The 22,116-nt window shown below is 36.2% G+C and overlaps 1 protein-coding gene across 5 annotated transcripts in view; it reads right to left on the bottom strand.

Annotated features, from left to right (window-relative positions):
* CDH12 (cadherin 12) overlaps positions 1 to 22,116 on the bottom strand; it is a 1,057,614-nt gene that overhangs the window by 217,057 nt on the left and 818,441 nt on the right. The window contains exon 1 of one of the 5 annotated variants that reach the window (XM_058716274.1): positions 7,517 to 7,641. The exons of the other annotated variants lie outside the window; for them this stretch is intronic. The gene's annotated coding sequence lies outside the window, so the exon portion shown is untranslated. Of the gene's footprint in view, positions 1 to 7,516; positions 7,642 to 22,116 lie in introns of those variants that run through there. 5 annotated transcript variants of the gene reach the window in all.

A 22,116-nucleotide genomic window follows, 5' to 3' on the forward strand; every position in this document is an offset into this window, starting at 1 on the left:
GGTCTCTCCGATATCCATTTTTCCTTTCTTCTTATTAATAAAAACCTTGCATATTAATAGAATCTATTATCAATGGGCTGTGTCTTGAATAGCAGTATGTCTAATTAAAATGCCCACCTGCCCATAATAACTTGGAGCTGGGGTAGACGTGGGATTCTACCTTGGCTAATGAGATAAACATGGAAGAAATGTTCAGGGCTTTCAGGAAAACTTTTTTAAATGGACAGACTCATCGGTATATACTTTTGCTGTTTTTCTTTCATCTTTCCTATTTTTTTTCATCTTTCCCATGTCTTGCTGACACAAAGACTAGACATACAGAAGCTACTTTATGAGCATAGAGAAAAAAGCAGAAAGCTTAAGATGATGAATTGGAAAATCAAAAAGCAATTTTTGATGTTATCTTAGAGTTGCTGTACCAGACCCTGGATGTCCAATTCTGGACTTCTTTTTACACAAGAAAAATAAATCTCTACTTATTTAAGAGATTATAGTTGGATTTCTATCCCATGCAGCTGAATCCAATTAGGACTTAGTACATATTTTTCTTCATGCAACAGCATTTATATTTGTAAAAATTATTTACAATTTTTAGTCTGAATCACATCTATGTAAAACATATGTAAGAGATTCTTAAACTAATTTAATTACTCTGTAAATATTTAATTAATAAATATATCATGAAAAATACTTTAAACATTTTCTATTGAGCTACTTTATGTTGTAATTTTTCCTAAATAAATACCTTATGCAAAGGAAACATTATCATGAACTCTCTAATAAATACTGAAACAACTATCTTGTAAAGAATTTTAAAAAACAAGAAAACTTGAGGAGAGCTGTCTGCATTTAAAACACGGGATACCCTCTTTGTTGCAAATCAGAGAAGACTTGAAGTTTGTGTTTGAATAATGCCATTTTCATTAACTATATTTTCTAACAAAATATAAGATATATATATTTTAAGCAATAAGTAGTTCCTTATTGGATTTATTCCTATATCTGTTCCATGATATAGTTAAAATCCAATCAAATTACCAATTGTCTATCTTTCTTTCTTTCTTTCTTTCTTTCTTTCTTTCTTTCTTTCTTTCTTTCTTTCTTTCTTTCTTTCTTTCTTTCAAGAGACAGAGGGAAGGAGTGGTAGAGGGAGAGGGAGAGAGAGAATATTAAGCAGGACCCATGCTCAGCACAGAGTCCAACTTGGGGCTTAATCCCATGACCCTGGGATCATGACCTGAGCCAAAATCAAGAGTTGGGTGCTTAAGCCACTGAGCGACCCAGGCACCTACCAACTGTCTATTTTTAAATTGTATGTTTAAACACCAGCAAAAGTAATATTTTAGAAAAGTACAAATATGGAGACTCTTTTAGTATGTAATATTATATAAAATTTGGCCATAACTTTGTACATATCTTCATTAGCCTGGCAAAACATCATGAAATAAAGTATTTCAGTAGCCTGCAGAGGATTCGGTGTGCACAGTAATACTGGAAAAATCAATATAATGAACATTTTTATAAGCTCAGATTTCCTGATTAAAGTATGATTCACTGAAAACAGTCTCAAAATGAATACAAATAGAAGTACTTGTTTATTGAGTACTCCAAGAAAAAGTTTGGAATGCATTTATAACTTGTCAATATTGGCCTAATTGGCCTTGTTTTGAACATTATAAGTTGCACTTTCAAAAATAATACAGTTGAAGAAAAATACTTAAACAAAAATAAGCTTTTGATTTAGTGTATACATGCCTAAAAAGTGAATATTTTTTCATTTTAATGATACCTGTGTGGTTACTATACATGAGTATTAAGGGGCATTACTGCCAGTCAGAAAATGGAATTTGTTTCTATAAATTTATGAATAACCCTTGCCTTATATAACATTTTCAGGATGATGCATGTATATTACATATGTAATCCAAGTACTCATGTGAATAATATTTGAGTTGGGGAGAGAAGCAGAGGTTAGTTAATTGGAATTAGGAAATGCAGTCAGCTTTCATTGTTAATTAAAATGTGATTATTTTTCTTGCATTGCTGTCCCATTAACAAAGTAACTGAAATAATCGGCAAAGCCAATCACCAACACTCAAAGTCAATACTTCATTTATAGCTGGAAGCTAACAATTTCATTCAATCATGGCTCTATTACATAAGGAAAACTAAGGAGAAAATATCAGAATAAACATTATTATTGGGATTCAAGTTTTGAAATGGCTTCAATTGCATTCACAGTGGGTCATCCTTCTGAACCCTCCAGGAAAGAATCATTTCATTGAATAATCTCAGTGTTGCATTGGCAGGGCTCACAAAGTGGGTAATTGACAAACACTTCAATGAGAAAAACTACTTTACTATAACTGGAAAATAAGTGTGGAGATAATAAATGAAGAAATAATTTGAATAGTAAGTCATAGAATCAGGACTTAACTTTCTAGAAGTATTGTCCAACCGGCTCAATGTCAGAGCAGTAGATCAAGGACACGGCAATTTTAGTTCCTCTCTAAGTTCAAAGAAACACCAATTTTCCTTATCTGCACAAGGTATATGAGAACATATTTAAATTTATTTTATTTCTAATAAGAGTTTACCCCTACTGAATTCTGTAGATGTTTGATTTTATTCTTAAGAAATGCCATGTCTGTGTATTTCCATATAAGTAACACATCATCATCGTTATCGCTTCTCTCCTTTAGTTCATATTTACTCAGAACAAAATTAAGGACAATGAATTGGCCACCATATTGATTTGCCTTTGGAGTATCATCCTGAAAGACGGGTTTCCTAATCAACATATTCTAAGCAATCTTACATTACCTGGTAAGCCATCTTCATCCAATATTATGTCCTGTTAGAAGCTCTCCCCAATACTTCTATGGCACCCTCAAAACAGTCTTATCACTCGACTGGGAGCCTCTTAAAGCTTCTTCTTAAAGAAAATATTTCCCAATATTTATCTTAATTCTGTGTATAAACGTTTGTTTTCTTTGTTTAGTTGTATGAGTAAATGGGTGAATGAATGAATGGCCAGTAAGGGGGGGGGGAGATTTAGTCTTAATCTAAACCAAACTCCAAAAGTATATTTAGTCTATTTTTAAAATATATTATTTAAAGAAACGGGAAACGTTTTGGGTTCAGAATTATTTTTTTTTTCTCAGAACCTCTTTTTCCCAGAATCTTGAAGTGATATTTTAGTTCTGGAAATCACGGTGATTCACTAAGAAGAACCAGGATGGTTCAGTGCTGAGAGAAAACTCAAATGCCAGATCCGGATTCAACATATTTATCTTTTATCGGTGAATGAAAACTACAAACATCCTCATCAAATTGCCAGTCCATTTTCCCCCCCTTTCTTCCAATACAGCCACCTATTCTTTTCTTCCCTCTGTTTAATATCAAGCTGAGAACATATGGTCCTGCATTTTCATAAGACATCTGTCAAAAGTTAATCCTTCTGTCACTGTTTTTGTGGTAACTGTCAAAACGAATCGTGAAGCCAACTCTCGGTGGGTACAATCCGCAAACAGAACACTACAGGAGGAAGTGAGGGACTGTGCACATTGTCGGCAACATAAGTGGCTCCTACTTCACTTAGTAAAAGCGAAATCCTTGCAAGGGCCTGCATTTCCCTCTGTTTTAGGACCCTCACAGCCCATGCCCACTGTTCCCTTAACCTTAACTCCTATTACTCTCCCCTTACAGGACTCCAAGCACACTGCCCAATACCTCACGGAACAAGCATTGGCTGTTCCCTTGCTAGAGTGTTATTGCTGGATATCCACATGGCTAATTCTCACTTCCCCCAGTCAATATCATTGCTCAAATATCACAAAAATTAAATATATTTACCAATCCTATGTTCATTTGTAACACACTTTCTTTTAGAACACTCCTGATCTAACTCTGGCCTACTTGTTTCTTAAATAACATTGGTCCCTTTCCAATGTATCGTGTAACATTTTTTTTTTTACATGTTAACATGGTGTTCGTGGTTTCTTTATCACCCTTGTAGATCTTAATTTCTAAGAGAACAGAAGATGTTGTCTGCTTTTATACCCAAATGTACCCCCAAACCCAGAACAGTGCTTTGTTCGCTGGGACTATTTAATACTTGTTGAAGTAATGAATAAACTTATGATCACTACTCCAAGTTTTTTTCTAAATTACCTGAAATTGTACCTCTAGTCAATTTGCTCTCCTACTTTCTGCAGTGGTTATTTTAAACCTTTCAGCTCACTTATAACCTCCAGTCCCATCCCTTGATCTGAGTACCTTGATAAGGTTACCCATGTGCTCAGCTTGGTTTAATCCAAAGGAAAAGTTTTCAGTCCTCTACACCATCCCTTTGATGCTGTTAACAATTTTCTCCTTGAAATGGTCTTCTTTCCTTGGCTTCTGAGAAACTACACTGACATGATTTTCCTTCTACCCATCTGATGTTCTCATCAGTTCCCTTTGCAGGCTTATCCTACTTTTCCACCTACTGGATAACTCATGTCTGTATTTTAGCCCACCTTTTCTTCTTAATAGAAATGCTTTCTCTAAGCCAGTCAGAGAAAGACGAATACCTTATGATTTCACTCATATGTGGAAGTTAAGAAACAAAACAGATGAATATAAGGTAAGGGAAGGGGAAACAAAATAAGATAAAAACAGAGACGGAGGTAAACCATGAGACTCTTCACTACAGAGAACTAGGAGGGATGGGTTCGATTGGTGATGGGTATATTAAAGAGGGCATTTGGGATGACCACTGGGTGTTGTATATAAATATAAGTGATGAATCACTAAATTCTACTCCTGAAACAAAAAGGAAAAAAAAAGTACTGAGCTTTTCCTGAAGTCGGAGTTTTGAAGTGTAAGAGTGTGAGAAAGCCTATAGAAGATGACACCTCTCAAGGAGCCTGGAGTGGCCTCTAGTAGGTAAGGAGTCGCTGAAAGAGAGCTGACAGTGGCTGGCTGATAGCCAGCAGGAAAACAGATCTCTGTTCTGCAGTGGGAATTAATTTAACTTTTCCAGCAACCTAAATGTTCTTTGAAAAAGATCCTAAGCTCCAGATTAAAACAGTTCAACCAACACCGTGATGTCAGCCTGGTGAATCCCTGATCAGAGGACCTAGCTAACTTGTGATTGGACTTCTGACTTTCAAATCTGACTTACCAAACTGAGAAGTAAGGAATGGATGTGGCATAAGTTGCTAGATTTGTGGTCAGTTTTTACACAGAAATAGGAAACAATTACAATCATTTAACACCTTGATTAATAATTACTTTTGTTTAACAATTATGTAGTTTTAGTAATAATTGCTGTGAGTTTCCTGAGGACAGGGGCTATGTTTTATTTTCTTTATTATGCTCAATCACCATCAGAACCTGTGGTACTAAATGAATATTTATTAAACAAATGAATGATGGTGGAAAAAAAATGCTTTCTCGGGATGTCATTCATTTTCAGAGCTTCGATCCTTATTAATACACTAAAATAACCTTCTCACCTCAACTTCTGCTTTTAAGTTCCAATCTGTTGAACATAAATATTACTCATAATTTACATGTGACAACTGAACACTGAAGTGTTGAATCTGATGTCTCAAGGCTTTATGCATTTTTTTAAATTTTTTAACATGTATTCATTTTTGAGAGACAGAGTACGAGAGAGAGGGTAGCACAGAATCCAAAACAGTCTCCAAGATCTGAACCGTCAGCACAGAGCCCAACGAGGGGCTCAAACTCACGAACTGTGAGATCATGACCTGAGCCGAAGTCGGACACAACCGACTGAACCACCCAGGCATCCCATATCTCAAGGCTTTAGTAAGTTGACCTATAGATGTAGTATTTACAAACTAAGGAAAGAGGTCTTGGGCTCTGAGTCAGATATTGGTTTAAGGCTCTATCCTTTATTATCTTCATTAGTTTTCTTATCTTTTCTCTTCCTCAGTGTCCTCATCTGTATACTGTGATCACTAACAGGAACTAGCACATAGGGTTTTTAAACAGATAATTCATACAAAAGGTTTGCACAGTAACGAGCTTGCATTAATCCCTCAGTAAAGTATACTGTTATTATTACTGATATTAGTATCATTATCTGTTTTATTCTCTTGCATTATTTAATATTAGGAAAAACTGGCCTATGAATCATAAACTTATTTTGAAAACAGAAATAGCCTCAACAATTTGTTGCACTCAAAATCACAGAATTTAGTATTTCAGAAAAATCTCTATTCTTAGATCAATGAGGAAAAATCTAATAAGATGAAGTATATAGAAACAGATAAGGAAAGCCATAATGGTAACAAAAGACAAAGCCTGGATTCAGTCTTTTCAGGCATTAAAAACGAAGATGATACACACTGATCACAAAGTAATCACTGTTTCCTCTGCTATCCCTCCTTTGGAAAAATAAGACATTTTCATGTTTGCACCAGCTGGTATGCAGGATCTAGAGCTAAGGAAACTATCTTGTCTGAATCATAAATACTTTCTGGTTTTTCTTAATTCCACTGTCACTGGTAGGTTGAGAATCTTTAAAACATGTCTTTATGGAGCTACAAATTGAAAATACTGAGGACTAAGCAGGAAGCTGGGAGAAAGTGACCAGTGAAGTGAGAAATTCTTCCTCGATTTCTTTCATTTATACAGGATCCCACAGCAGCTAGGCTATAGACTATGAGCTGGTTCCTTTGCAATGCCTGCTGGACATATTGTGATGTCATATTGTGGCTTGTCTAGATTTTTATCGTTGTTCTTGTTCTCTGTATATTTATGTTCAGTTGCCAAGGAAATGTTTATGTGTGTGTATGTGCCTGGTGAAGAGAGAGACAGAAAGAGACAGGAACTCACAGAGTGATAAAATAAGGACCAATATGGACTCTGTATTCACCAGAAGACAAGCCCCATGAAGGCTGAAGTTACTGTCTTTCTTCACTGCTGTGTTCTCAACATTGCTATGTTCCCACTATTCCCTGGCATTTTCTATAGTGTTCCCTGGCAAAACATATAGTGTTGACTCTGCAGTGGAAATGATAATGGGAAGAATTAGTTATTAAAGCGTTTAGAACTCTACCCATTATGTAATATGCAAGCTCTTTAAAATGAGGGTTTTTTTATTTTTATTTATTTTTATTTTTTTTAAATTTTTTTTAATGTTTATTTATTTTTGAGACAGAGAGAGACAGAGCATGAACGGGGGAGGGTCAGAGAGAATGGGAGACACAGAATCCGAAACAGGCTCCGGGCTCTGAGCTGTCAGCACAGAGCCCGACGCGGGGCTTGAACTCAGGGACCATGAGATCATGACCTGAGCTGGTCGGACGCTTAACTGACTGAGCCACCCAGGCGCCCCGAGGTTTTTTTTTAAAAAATGTTTTCATTTTACTTTTTGCATTTCTTCTATGGGGTAGAACTTCCTTAATTTTTGGAAGTCTTACCCTGATTCTGGGATACTGACCTGAGCTCTGACCTTGCTGGAACCACGGATGTGATGACCACAGGTTCTATTTCATACCTGTGTGCATGTCTTTGAATCAGGTTCTAGGCGACATGGGCATGGTGGCCATGGAAGTGCACCATTTGGGTCTCCTTCAACAGAATCTGATGCAGGGAGCTGAGCTGACTGAGTGACCCTGTACTTGTGTCCTTGATGCCACACTGCCTAAGCCATACACCCCACCCCCCCAGGCTGGTCCCAGCTAATAACTAAGCAAGACAGAACTTCTAGTGCCAGCCCATTCTTGCAGAACGCAAGCACCTATGAGTTTGGCTAAAGAACTCCCCAGCTGCCTAAACAATGATACTTTTTCTAGAACTATGCTGTCCTAGAAGGTTCTTCCTACACATGCTTCTTCCATCACAGCTGTCAGACCTGCTTCACAATCCAAAGGCTCTCCCTGTCTTTTCCAGCACCTACTGTTTGATCCCTCACATGCATTTTCCCCAAAAACATCTTGCATGTGTAAGCACATCTTGGTGATTAGAACGGACACAAGTGGCAAACCCTATTCTAGAACAAGCATAATTCTCTAGAGCAACATTATTTGTTGACTTTCTTTCCAAGCATTTACCTGACAGCAGCATCAACTCAACAAGTGTGTAGTAAGAAATAAATAGTAAAAATATTTTACTTTTAACAGTAGGCTTTCTAGAAGGAAGGTTTTTGTTTTCCATATTGCCAGAAGTGAGAATTGCCAGAAGATTAGCCCTGTATTTTCCTTATTGATTAAATATAATTAAGTAGGCTCTCTGCCTAAGAACATTAAATGTATTCGTGAGAAAGTTTACATGTTAAGTTCTTTTTTTATCTTAAATATTTTTTTCATAATTTTAAACTATTACTTTATCATCATATTGGAGGGTGTGCCAGTATTGGCCTAACATTTTCTGAAATTTCAGTGATGTGTATATGTGACTGCGTCCTAAGCTAATAAAATTGTAAAATTCTCTCCTCCTCTTCAGCCTTTTCCATGTCAGTTTTCACATAAACGTGAAGATATTTTTCTCCTTTTTCCTCAGACCATAAGAAGGTTGGTCTAAGTATTGACAGCCGTTAACCTTTTAACAACGTCTGTTTCATGAGTTTGGGATTTAACCAGGGTTGACTTAGCAAGGCTTTTATTCTGGGTGAGTGCCCTACATCACCCAAATCATGAGTGCTTTTTGCTTCATGGAACTCCATTGCTTTTGTTCCCAAAACCAATTATATCTTAGCTAATCTCTTGCCCCTTAAATTCTCCTTGATAGTTTTCCTAATAAAATGTGCAAACTGCTCATGCGTGATTACTTCCCCTTTCCGGTTTTCCCATTCATAGGTAAAGATCCAGCATTGTTTATCTCCAGCTTTTTACAAATTCACTATTCTCAATTGTGCCCAACAAAAAAAAAAATTTTCCCTTGCCCTGGATCAGCAATGCTCTCAGTCTATTATTTATTATTTAATATTATTTAACTGCATTACTATTATTTATTATTATTTAACTATATTCTATTCTTATTTAACTATTGTTTAACTGTAGTTCTCTCTTAATGTACTGTTTATTTTTTTTTAATTTTTTTTTTAACATTTATTTATTTTTGAGAGACAGAGAGAGACAGAGCATGAGTGGGGAAGGGGCAGAGAGAGAGGGAGACACAGAATTGGAAGCAGGCTCCAGGCTCCGAGCTGTCAGCACAGAGCCTGACGCGGGGCTCGAACCCACAGACCATGAGATCATGACCTGAGCCGAAGTCGGACGCTCAACCAACTGAGCCACCCAGGCGCCCCTCTTAATGTACTGTTTAAAATTATATGTATATCATTTCTATATGTGTAGGTATAAATGTTTGTCCACTTCTCCATAGGAGAAATATAAAATATTGTGTCTTTTGCTTCAGAATTTTGAGGTCTAATCCCTATTCCTTCATGTGCTAAAAGCCTTTGAGGGGTTTTCGGCTTTTGGATGGGAGGAGGTGAAGGTGTAACTATCTTCAGTCATCCCAAATCCAGGTTTATCTGACGCCAGCTGTCTCCACCATGCCGCTTCCACCATGCCACTAAGGTTTGACCCCGACGGGATAAAGTCTTACACCTGGGGTGCACCAGTGAGGAAGTCAGTGCCATGTCTGCCTTTGCTGCAGAGATAACCCCCCCGGGTCTGTCTCCAAAAAAGATTGGTAACGACATCGCCAAAGCAACTGGAGATGGGAAGGATCTGAGAATTACAGTGAAACTGACCACTCAGAACAGACAGGCCCAGATTGACATGGTACCTTCTGCATCTGTCCTGATTGTCAAAGCCCTCAATGAACTTCCAAGAGACAGAAACAGAAAAACGTTAAGCACAGTGGAAATAGCACTTTTGATGAGACTGCCAACATTGCCCAGCAGGTGTAGCACTGATCTTTAGCCAGACAACTCTCTGGAACCATTAAAGAGATCCTGGGGACCACAGTGTTGATGGCCACAACCCTCATGACATCATAGATGACATCAACAATGGTGCAGTGGAATGTCCAGTTAGTTAAGAACTGTAAAGGAAAATATTTTAATAAAGGATCATTTGACAACCCAAAACAACCAAAGACAACCAGCTTTTAAGGGAATGTTTGCTTTGAGGGATTTTTGAAGCCTCACTCTGAGCAGAAGTGAAATGACCTTTGATTCATAAATGTGTACTCACCAGGTCCTGGAGTATCTTTTAAGCATATGATTTATAATTAACTCAACAATACTCGCTGAATTCTAGTTCCTTTTCAGGGGAAAGAACCACAAGCATGCTCCCATTCACTACATATAGAAAGGTTAGTGAAGATAAGCAGCATTTAAGAAGGATTTCCGGAAAAACAGCAGGCGCACCGCTTCCTCTGGATATTGGAAATTCTTCCTTAGATTAAGCCAGACCAGCCTAAGGCATTAATCCTCTAACACGAAAAAATCAAAATCCTATAGACATGCTTTTGCAAAATGCTTTTACAAAGACCTAAAGGAAAAAACATTACAAGAAAATGCTCTTTAAAACTTATCAGATTTTTTACTGTAAGGACTTTTTTAACTGTAAGGATATTGTTGATGGGCATTCTTTTCATTACTTGGTACCCTCTTCAAAAAGCTTAATGGGGGATATTTTTTTTATCCATCTGGAAGGAACAGTTTGTCTTTCTACTCAGCAAAAACAAGTATATGTGTGTATGTGTGTGTGTGTATCTGTGTGTACATTTAACTTCTGCAAAGTCTTACCATGTAACTATATTTTCCATATGCAGATAAATAGAATATTTAGAGCTTCGTGTACAGCTACTTCTAGAAAATAATTCTTCTTGGCTTGAATTTTGTATACTAACAGTTCCTGGCTTCATAGAATTTCTCTTAATCTAATTTTCCCTCCATTCTGATGTCCTCACCCAATTAATTTTATTTTATTTCATTCTCTTAAAAATATATGTAATTATAAGACATGTGATCCATTCCTGGAAAAAATCAGAAAATAAGCAAATATGCCCAAAAAGATTAATATTCAATATATAATTTAAATCTCATTCTTTCACATACTATCAATGAGAATGCAATATTTGCCATTATATAAATGCTTACCATATGTTTGCTTCACAAATTAAAAAAGCTAGAGTTTGGAAAACACACCCATTTCTTCAAATATGTTTTACTTTAAAGAACTACCAGAGATTATAGCCCTGGCTGTTTTTTATCTCAATAAAGTCAATTCTATTATCAAACAACAGATTAAAGGTTTATTTTTTTTTATTTTTTTAAATATTTATTTATTTTTAAAAGAGAGATAGAGTGTAAGCAGGGGAGGGGCAGAGAGAGAGGGAGACACAGAATCTGAAGCAGGCTCCAGGCTCTGAGCTGTCAGCACAGAACCTGACACAGGGCTTGAACCCACGAACGGTGAGATCATGACTTGAACTGAAGTCAGATGCTAAACCGACTGAGTAACCCAGGAACCCCTAAATTATTGGTTTAAAGTTAATTCATTCAAAATTTACATATGTATTTATATAATTAAAATGCATATTATATTTTTGAATTGTTACTTTAATTTTTAAAAATAGGTCCACACATCTAGAGGGTTTATAATGACATGTAAATTCCCTTTCGCATTGTTTGTACTGTTTAAACTTGAAGAGAGAGAGACAAAGACAAAGATGAAAAGTTTTTAGCATTTTACTGTAACATAGTCTTCAAATCATTTAAAAAGTTGGTAGAATCGAAAGCTTGCATTACAGTAGTGACAAGGTGAATAAATGATTTCTGATATGAAAGTGAAAACAATGAGTCAATATATTTTTAATTTCAATTGAATTCATTAAGCAGGATGAAATAGCTTATCATTGTCTCTCCAACTTACAGATTAAATTTCTTTTATTTTTAAGAGTCAAATCTGTTTGACTTTCAGTTGATAGCTAGGTATACATGAAAAGCTTTCATCCTGATGATTTACAGAAATCCTGAAATGTCCATGTGCAATTCTGCAGACATCGTAGATGGACTTTGGTAGGATAAAAGTATGAAAGATGTTTCTGCACCTTTAATACATAATATTTACTTGGTGGGGTTCTATAACAATCAACAACAGAGAATGGGGAGACTGAAAGCCGTGATCTCAGTTTAGCCTCTGCTGCTTACTGGGTATGTGACCTGGAGCAGGTTATTTCATTACTGCCAAACTGTGTTTTTTCTGTGTAGCATGAACATAACAATATTCACCTTTCTTTCACGTGAATTATTGTAAGACCAAAATGAAATAATGTACATGAAAGTTTAACTGTAGGGGCACCTGGATGGCTCAGTTGGTTGAGTATCTGACTCTTGATTTCTATTTAGGTCATAGACTGTGGTTCTTGGGTTCGAGCCTCGCATCAGACTCCATGCTGCATGGATTCTAAATAAATAAATAAATAAATAAATAAATAAATAAATAAATAAGAAAGTTTAACTGTAACTTGGCTTTAAGTTATTTCTAAAACTATTTACTGTATGCAACTTGATCCTATAGAAGTATAACAAATTTCATGTCCTTATTTGGTAGAGATGTATTCACTTGGAAATTTTGCTACAATTTATACCAAGTTACCAGATGTCAGACAGGTGGACACGTTATGTGGATATGTCAAAACATACAGTGAAGGATCCAAGTGTTTAAGGGCTTATAGCAGATCCTTGGGGCGCCTGGATGGCTCAGTTCGTTAAACTTAAGATTTCGGCTCTGGTCATAATCTCAAGGTTCGCATGAGTTTGAGCTCTATGTTGGGTTCTGTGCTGACAGCTCAGAGCCTAGAACCTGCTTCAGACTCTGTCTCTGTCTGTATCTCTGTCTCTCTCTTTCTCTGTCTCTCCCAATCTCTCTCTCTCTCTCTCTTACTCTCTCAAAAATAAGCATTAAAATATTTTTTTTAAAAAAAGCTTATATTAGATCCAAAAGATCATGCATGCCTCTTCTAAATGATAAAACTATAGATAAATAAATAATGGATAGGATATAAATCCCAATAAATATCTATGCAATATTCTATAACACGAGATGCTTAAGACTCTCTAGTATTATGTCTGCTCATATTGACTATGATACATCATTCATAAAAGGAATGCAGGTTAGCTTCCCATTTATTAGCTATTTTTAGGATAAAGCATCAAAATACAAACAAACAAACAAACAATCCAGTTGTAAGATCCTCTGAGAGAAGGCTTTTGAGGTTTCATTGATTTTTTTCAAAGACTGACTGATTTTTATATTAAGGTAATAAAGTTTTTGTGTGTGATCCAGATGCCTTCTGTGACTTGAATTTTTAACTTTTTACAGCATTGGCTTCCAGAAAGAATCATGAAGGAGGAAAAGAGAAGGGACTCTATATCTTGAGAAAGGAACTGCCTTAATCATGTGCGAATAAAATAAGGGAAGAATTCTGGTTGCATATTTGCTTGGAATATAATACCATTTATTTTTGGTTAATAATGAAAGCTCACTGAGTACATGTTCATTAAAATATATAGATTTTCAAAATGCACTTATGTATATACACACATAACCTGTCTCAGGTATATCACATGACTTTATATATCTAGAATTTATATAGGATGTATATATGTATGCATGCATGTGCACATTTATTCTATGAGTATATAATAAAGGTTGATAAGTAAATCCATTGATGGAACAGGTTAAGAATAACTGACTCATGGGGCACCTGGGTGACTTGGTCAGTTAATTCTCCGACTCTTGATTTTGGCTCAAGTCATGATCTCATGGTTCGTGAGTGAGTTTGAGCCCTGCATCAGGCTCTCCGATGACAGCACAGAGCCTGCTTGGGATTCTCTCTCTCCCTCTCTCCCTCAGCCCTTTCCCTCCTCCAAACTCTCTCTCTCAAAATAAATAAACTTAAAAATAAAAAGGAATAACTGACTCACTTAAGGTAGGTCAGATTTCACTTGTGCTAGCTGCTAATGAATCGGTGTTAAATGGCAATATGTAATAGAGTCATCCTACTATGTAAACAAAAGCATAGATAAAAAGAAAAGTTCAAATCATTAATAACCTCCTTCATTTGCCTTCCAAGTTTCCTGTGCTATTTGGGCTGCCACAAATCCTTTAACTTAAAAAAAATATAGTCATCACATGATGATCATTTTCAGATTCTCATGGTACGGCTCCCAAAGTATGTCTATGTTTGATAGTATTGAATTTCAGCAGGAAAAAAAATGTGTCAGAGACATGCACTTCACAATATTTCATATTTATGCAGAATATTTCAAATTTTAAATTTGCATATATAAGACCTAAATGATGTAGCTGAAGCAGAAATCCTATAAATATAAGCTTATTCATGAATATCCTGATAACTTTCCTCATAAATGTAAGGAAGCAAAAATAATGGAATATTTCCCAAAGACTTAAAGCAGGAAATAAACTGGAGGAATGTTTGCTCAACCATTAATTGTGAATCAATCTGTCTTACTTTCTCACAGCTGATTTTATTTAATTGGGAGCTGACGTCAGCTAACTTTGCAGTTAAACATCATTGCAAAGAGAACAAAGGGTCTTTGACTTACTGAGGTTTTCCTATTAAAAAAAATATTTACTCAGTGCATGTTTGACACACATTTTGATGTTGTATACTTTTGTTTTGAAAGTAATACTTTCAAATTTCAGAATACAATAGCTTATCACAAAGTAGAGATATACATATTGCACCAATTCCTTTTAAAATTAGTCCTAACATAGCATGAGAGCAATGTAATTCAACTAGAGAAATGAAAATTTACATTTTTTATCTCTGAAACTGAACACTGATTCTCTGAAAATCATTTGCATTAATAAAATCTGTCAAAATGTGTTGAATATATGCACCATTTAGACAAATGTCACCATTATCTCTTGCTCAGACATGGTTTGAGGCCCATGTTCATCATGTCCTTTATTATATCATCCATGCATATTAAGACTACAAATGACTTCCAGCTACTTAAATACATAATCATGATATAACATCCGTGGCTTTATAGAGTTCCAGGATAATGCTGTATATATTCTTCTTTTTGACTTACTTTTTTCTTTTACAGTGAAGTAATGTGGCAGATAGTTACACGAGCAATTCCTGAAGCAAATAAACGGTATATATTCATTCAGCTTACAATATCATCTTGAATGCTCAAAGATGGTCAAAAAAAGAAAAGCTGACAAACTTAGTTGAAAAGGATATTTTATTTCCTACCATATGCTTATAATATATAATTCATTTTTTAAGATAAGTGGACTGAGGGATTTGTTTAACATCCACCTACTGGGTAGAAATCAATTATTATCTGAATATGCAAGACAACATCACAGTTATATATAATATTCTCTTTAGAATTGTATCTGTGCATGTGTGTAAACACACACACACACACACACACACACATATATATATATATATAATTTGTTATTAAGTTATGGTCTTTGATAATAGCTAGACTGAATCAGATTAATTATGACTGTCATTGTTTTGAAATTTGTTCACCGATATTTTGGGGTCACTGAATCTGGAAGCCAAAATGGAAGCCATGATAATTTCCTCAGATTGCAGTACATGATCTTTCTAGGTGGCCAATAATAATGGAGATGCCCTTGTTTAAAAATGCAGGCCACTTTTGTGATACTTGCTAATCCTCTTTGAGTGATTATAGTCAGGTGCATAGAGGCTTGTATAAGTCAAATATTTGTTTGTAATTTTTGCTTCCCCCCCTTTATAGAATCATTTGTATGAGACATTAAAAGTTCTCTGGTTGAACCTTCACTCAGTGTAGGGATATATTACACAGCAATACTTACATTTATCCAGTTCCCCTGCAGTGATTTTTACTCTTCTTTGAAGTAAACCTTTGCACTTATAGACAACTCTGACTGACATGTCATTGTGTTAGCCAAAGAAGTCCATATTTTCCTTCAGTAACTGGACTTATCAAAACTACATTTATCAATCTTGTTACTTTCTCTGCTAGACTCCTCTGCCAGCTCCTTTCAGTTTTCATGAAAACTGCCTGTGTCCCATCCAAAGGAATCCCCAAAATCTGTTTCCACTCTGTGACCCTCTATCATCAATTGAATCTGATTGGGTCAAGAGTGGATAACTTTGACCTAGGTTGCCTTGCTTTGGCCCTCACCTCCTTTCTTATTTTCTCTCCTCTTTTTCCCTGAACCCCACCTTTTTATAGTGCTTTTCCTCTTGAACCTTGACTTATGGATAACCCTGAAGGCTTACAGAAACAGCTTTAAAAATAACTGTCCTGAGAGTGTATGGAAAAGGATTTTGGACCAATGATCCGAAACAAGGGACATCAAAAACTAGGAAAATCAAATTGTGCCAACCATAACTTTAGTATCAGTTAAAGATGAAGAAAACTGGAACCCTCCCTAGACCACGAAGCCACATACCTCTCTCTCTTCACTCAGTGAAAACCCATATCCAGCTGCTGAGGGAATTATGTGGTCTCCAGATAATTATCATTGTGCATCAGCTGAATAAAGTCTTTAATCTCTATTTGAGTAATAACTTGTTGTTTTTAAAATTTTCAAAATCTATTTTCTGTGAATTTTGGACAGGAGGTGCCTTGGGTGACTCAGTCAGTTAAGTGGCTGACTCATGACTTCAGCTTAGGTCATGATCCCATGACCATGAGATCAGGCTCTGTGTTGGGCACTATGCTGAGCATGGAGCCTGCTTAGGAATCTCTCTCTCTCTCTCTCTCTCTCTCACTCTCGCTCTCTCAATCTCTCTCTCTCCTTCTGCCCCTCTCCCCCACTCAAGCTCTCTCTCACTCAAAAAAAAAAAAAAAAAAAAAAAAATTAAAAAAAAGAGACTAATCTCAGCAAATGTCCCATTGAATGGAGTAGATGTAAATTTTGGGGTGAAGAATGTCACACAGAGAAGCAAATAAAAGGAAAGAGCTAGAGAGAGGAGGAGATTGAGAATGAGCAGATGCAGGGATTATCAAGGTTGGTTTTGATTTTTTTTTTGCTTTGCCTTTTATCATTATTTAGTCCAGGTTATCTGCTTTTCTTTGATATTAATAAAGTATAGTGTTATTTCAATAAATATCTTTGCTTTTCTTGATTAGGCTAGTTTGAAGTGCTTCCATTTGTAAACCCAAAAGCAACTTAGCATACAGTTTTGAAAACACAAATCGCTTCCTTTCCTCTCTATGATAAAGGTTGATGACAACGTACCCTAAAATGTCTTACGAGAGCTCACTCCAAAAAGACTATTACACACATGTTAATTGCTTTATCATTTCAAATCACTTACTGTTAATAAATCTTAACACAACCTGTAAGAAAAGTTATGTGATCTCAGTTGCATTGATGAGGATCAACTGGGTAAATGTAACTGAAAACACAAGGAGTTCTGTGATGACAGTGATATTCCCTATTTGGATCACTGTGAATTGAGCACAGGTTGGGACTTAATAATAGTTGCTGAATAAATGAATAAATTAACAAACATACAAGGGTATGTATAAACATGTTTTTAATGTTTATTTATTTTGAGAGAGAGAGAGAGCACAAGCGGGGGGGGGGGAGGAACAAAGAGAGAGGGAGAGATCGTCTTAAGCAGGCTCCACACTCAGCACAGAGCCCGATGTGGGGCTCGATCCCACAACCATGAGATCATGACCTGAGTGGAAATCAAGAGACAGACACTTAACTGACTGAGCCACCCAGGCACCCCAGGATGTGCATAAAATTCTTCATATTAAAAACTAAACTGTCTGAATTGAAGTGAGACTGTGTTTCTTGTTAGACCTTGTATAAATAGGGAAGGAGCTTTGTTTGTGGTCAGTTACATGGAAATCATTGAAATATTAAGTACATATATTAATGTATCCTCCACACAATTAGCACTTTCAAATCCTAGAATACCAGTGAATCAGTGGTAACATTTATTCAAATATGATCTACTGGAGACTAGGAATATTGGTAGTATTAAGCACAGACATGTTTCAATGGCATACTGAAAAAGAAATATTTCAATGTTTCCAGATTTTATCATTTTGATATATCATTATATATATAATCATATATATAATGATATATATGTATATTTATTTATTTTATATTTATATAAATATAAATATATATAAATATATATATATCATATATATATAAATATATAAATATAAATATAAATATATATATCATATATATATATATGATATATATATATATATATAAAATCATACAATATATCACATATATCCTGTCCCACCTTGCCACAGGTTCTGTTTGGTATGTTGGAGAAAGACCTACAATTATGATGATATCTTTGCCTTCATATACCTTCTGTTTAGTTGGGGGATAGAGAAGTAAATAATTGCATGTACTAAAGAGTATATTTAATAAATTTAAAGCATCATTAAGAAATATTTGTGCTGAGATTCAAAGTGTGTGTCCTTGACCCATGGGTTTGGTAATTAGAACTGTACCATTTATTGAGCTGAGAAGAAAATGCATAGCATTTCATACAAAAACAAAACAAAACAAAACAACAACAAAACCCACACATGAGCGCTTAGAATAGAAACACTGGAACGATCTTCTGGGAGCACAAAATAATTTGATCTGACATGAGTTTAAGATAAATTTAGAGATAGAAGACTAAGAAAACTAATAATAATAAACTACGGAGTAACTAGTATACAACAAAGGGTAGTAATCCGCTCAGGCTGCCTTAACAAAATACCACAGGCTAAATGGCATATGTAACAAATCTATTTCTAACAATTCCATGGGTTCAAAAGTCAAGATCAAGGTGGCATCAGATTCATTTCTGATGAAACTGAAGAGAGTAAGAACTCTCTTACTGCCTTACTTATGGCTGCCGTCTTGCTACGTTTTCACACGGTCTTTTCTCAGTGTGTGCGTGCTCAGAGAGCTCTTTCTTTCTCTCTCTCTCTCTCACTCTCTCTCTCTCTTTTTCTCTCTCTCTCTTCTTATAAACCACCAATCTTATGGGATTAGGGCCCTATCCTTACAACCTCATTTAATCCCAATTACCTCCTCAAAGTCCTATCTCCAAATCCAGTTATATGCTGTAGAGGTTAGGGCTTCAACATATGAATTGTGGGGAGCATACGATTCAATCCATAGCACAAGGATTCTGGTAAGGTCCTTACATAAAGTATTTATTTAAAGAATCTTAAAAGGGCGCTTGGGTGGCTCAGTTAGTTAAGTATCTGACTCTTGATTTCAGCTCAGGTCATGATCTCATGGTCATGAGATGGAGGCATGCATTAGGCTTCATGATGGGTATGTGACCTGCTTGAGATTCTCTCTCCTTCTCCCGCTGCCCCTCCTCCCACATCTCTCAAAAATTGAAAAAAAACAAATTTAACGTTTCTATGTGGCAGGTACTATTACTGTGTCTATTTTAAGTGCTATTTCAGTATAATGGGCTGGGGGGGGAGTATTATTCTTGAGGAAAGTAGAGAGGAAATGTGATCTTTCAGAGGCAGGAATATGAATCAAGCAGTCAAAGGTGTAAGCAAAACAGATGACTGCAGGGAAGAATCGAGGCAATGGGACCACCTGAAAAGATGGAAATGTGCAGACTGATATTACATGGTATACATTTTTGGAAATGAGACTACACCGAAGCTTTTAAGAATGGTTTACATACATCTTTCCTTGATCTATAGGTAGGAAAAGAGTCACCCTTATATCAGATATGGAATTAGTAAGAGGAAATTGAAACATGTTACCCATGGACGGCCACTTTGTTCCTCTAACCTGCTCAGAATTGCTGATGCAGGCCTCGGAAGCCTGTCTGCTACAGAAGCCACCATGTAAAGTCGCTAAACTAATGGCCCAGAGAGCTGTGACCAAGGACGTCTCAGTGATCCTTTTCAGGATCTCATTTTATCAAGAGAGCAAATCACATGCCAAGGGAAAAATGTGAGTAAAAAGAGCAATACACTGGAGACCAGGAAATAAAAATGTCACTCAAACTGAATAAAGGAGCCAGTGGTCTCAGATGAGTGAAAAAATTCTGTCGATCGTCTTGGCTTGTTCAATCCTAAGGGCAGCTGGACAGTTGGGCTCTGTCATTGGAGCAAGCAGTTACAGTAGGTATGTGCTCTTCACTTATACATCCTGTTATGAATATACTATTAGCTTATTAAATCATGAATGAAATTGATAGAGCAAGGTATTGGATATGGTTATTTTTCTATTCTAAATAATCTCTAAATATTAAAGCTTATAGAGCTCCTTTCCTTCCCATAGTTTTCTTGGTGACATCACATAACTTTGATTTAATCTGAAAGCCAAACCTTTGATTTTCCTCTTTATTTGATTTCCTAACTGTAAACTACTGTCAGTACATACTGTTTGATTTGCATCCAAATAATATATGAACTTGACATTTTTGCCTTTAGTTCCATTCCCACGATAAACAGAGGCTCATTTATGTTGTGTCCAAAGTACTCTGAAACAATCCATCTGGCCTCCTTCCTTCCAGTCTAACCAATCTTCAAATAATAATTTCAAGCAGCAGCTAGAGGAACTTTAAAAAATACTAGTCAAGATATGCTGCACCCCCATTCAATCCCTTCACTAGCTTTTCACTACATATTGCATAGCATCCAAATTCCTTGTGCTGCAAGGCCATGCATGCCTGATCTACTCTTGACTTCTGATTCCATCTTGTTCCATTATCCCTAAAACTTACCAACCACTCTGGGCATTCATTTCCTGTCAAAATCAAGATCCTGTAGGGGCACCTGGGTGGCTCAGTCGGTTAAGCGTCCGACTTCAGCTCAGGTCACGATCTCACGGTCTGTGAGTTCGAGCCCCGCGTTGGGCTCTGGGTTGATGGCTCAGAGCCCGGAGCCTGTTTCCGATTCTGTGTCTCCCTCTGTCTCTGCCCCTCCCCCATTCATGCTCTGTCTCTCTCTGTCTCAAAAATAAAATAAACGTTAAAAAAAAAATTAAAAAAAACAAAAAACAAAATCAAGATCCTATAGGAATCAGGCCCTTTGCATATGCTTTTCTATTTTGTAGAACTGCTTCCTTCCTCACACTAATGCCCTTTCGAAAGGATGCACTTCACTTGGGTACTATCCTTTTCAATACTCTGTTCATTTTTAATTACACACTTTACTTAATAGTTAGCACATAGAAGTGCTCAAAAATATGCGTTGAACGAACAAGGAAAAAGTTTGCTAGTTTTGTTATTAATTCCAAAGATTAGAACAGGATCTCTGGACTCATGAATCTCTCATTCTCTATGATATGTATAAGCAGCTTTCTACAAAGCTCGGTGGAATAAACTAAACAGCATAGAAAAAACATATTGCTATGGAAGGAGAGACGGAGAAGAAATTAAAGGTACCATGAAGATTAAACATGTTTTCAGAAGCATATTAAAAACAGGCTTGGTTAATCTGTGCTGATAAATTAACTCATAAATATGAGAAGTTAAATACAATAAAGGTTTGACTCATACTGAATTGGCAGGGTGTCTGGGGCATTGTAGGAGGGGAATCTTCCATGCAGTGATTCCAAATGGAACCAATTTTGGCTCTGCTCTCTCAACACAGGCCTTCCGGGTTACTGATGCAGGGAAAAAGATAAGTGGACAATCACTGGACAGTTCTTAAATGTATTGCTCCTACTCCTGGCTCATTGGCCAGAAGTAGTCATGTGATCCCACCTGACTGCAAAGGGTCTGGGATTTGGTGGGAGCGCACGGATGGCCCATGATGTGTAAACATTCCAGCCAGTGTGGGGAGGTAATCTTTGAGTACTGGGGAGATGCAAATTTATTACTAAAGGGAGGGTCAATGGTGATTAAGATTTTTGTAAATTGAAAATACAGTGTTACTATCCTCAAAACTACATTATGCGGTCGCTGCAGATACAGAAGATAATTACCCACTTTCCTTGCATTGTACATTATAGTGTTTTGTCCCTTTTTCTTCCAGATTGTTTCACCTAATACATCACAATAATCCTTTAGGCCTGCAATATAAAACTACTTATGACTCTTTGGCTCCACTTTAGATAAAAAATAGCAGACTATAATCTTCAGTTTAAGAAATCATTTGCATTTTCTCACTTAAAAGGACACAAAGTGCTTTTT

This window comes from Neofelis nebulosa, chromosome 1, assembly GCF_028018385.1.
Source record: "Neofelis nebulosa isolate mNeoNeb1 chromosome 1, mNeoNeb1.pri, whole genome shotgun sequence".
In the NCBI taxonomy this organism is placed as follows: Eukaryota; Metazoa; Chordata; class Mammalia; order Carnivora; family Felidae; genus Neofelis; species Neofelis nebulosa.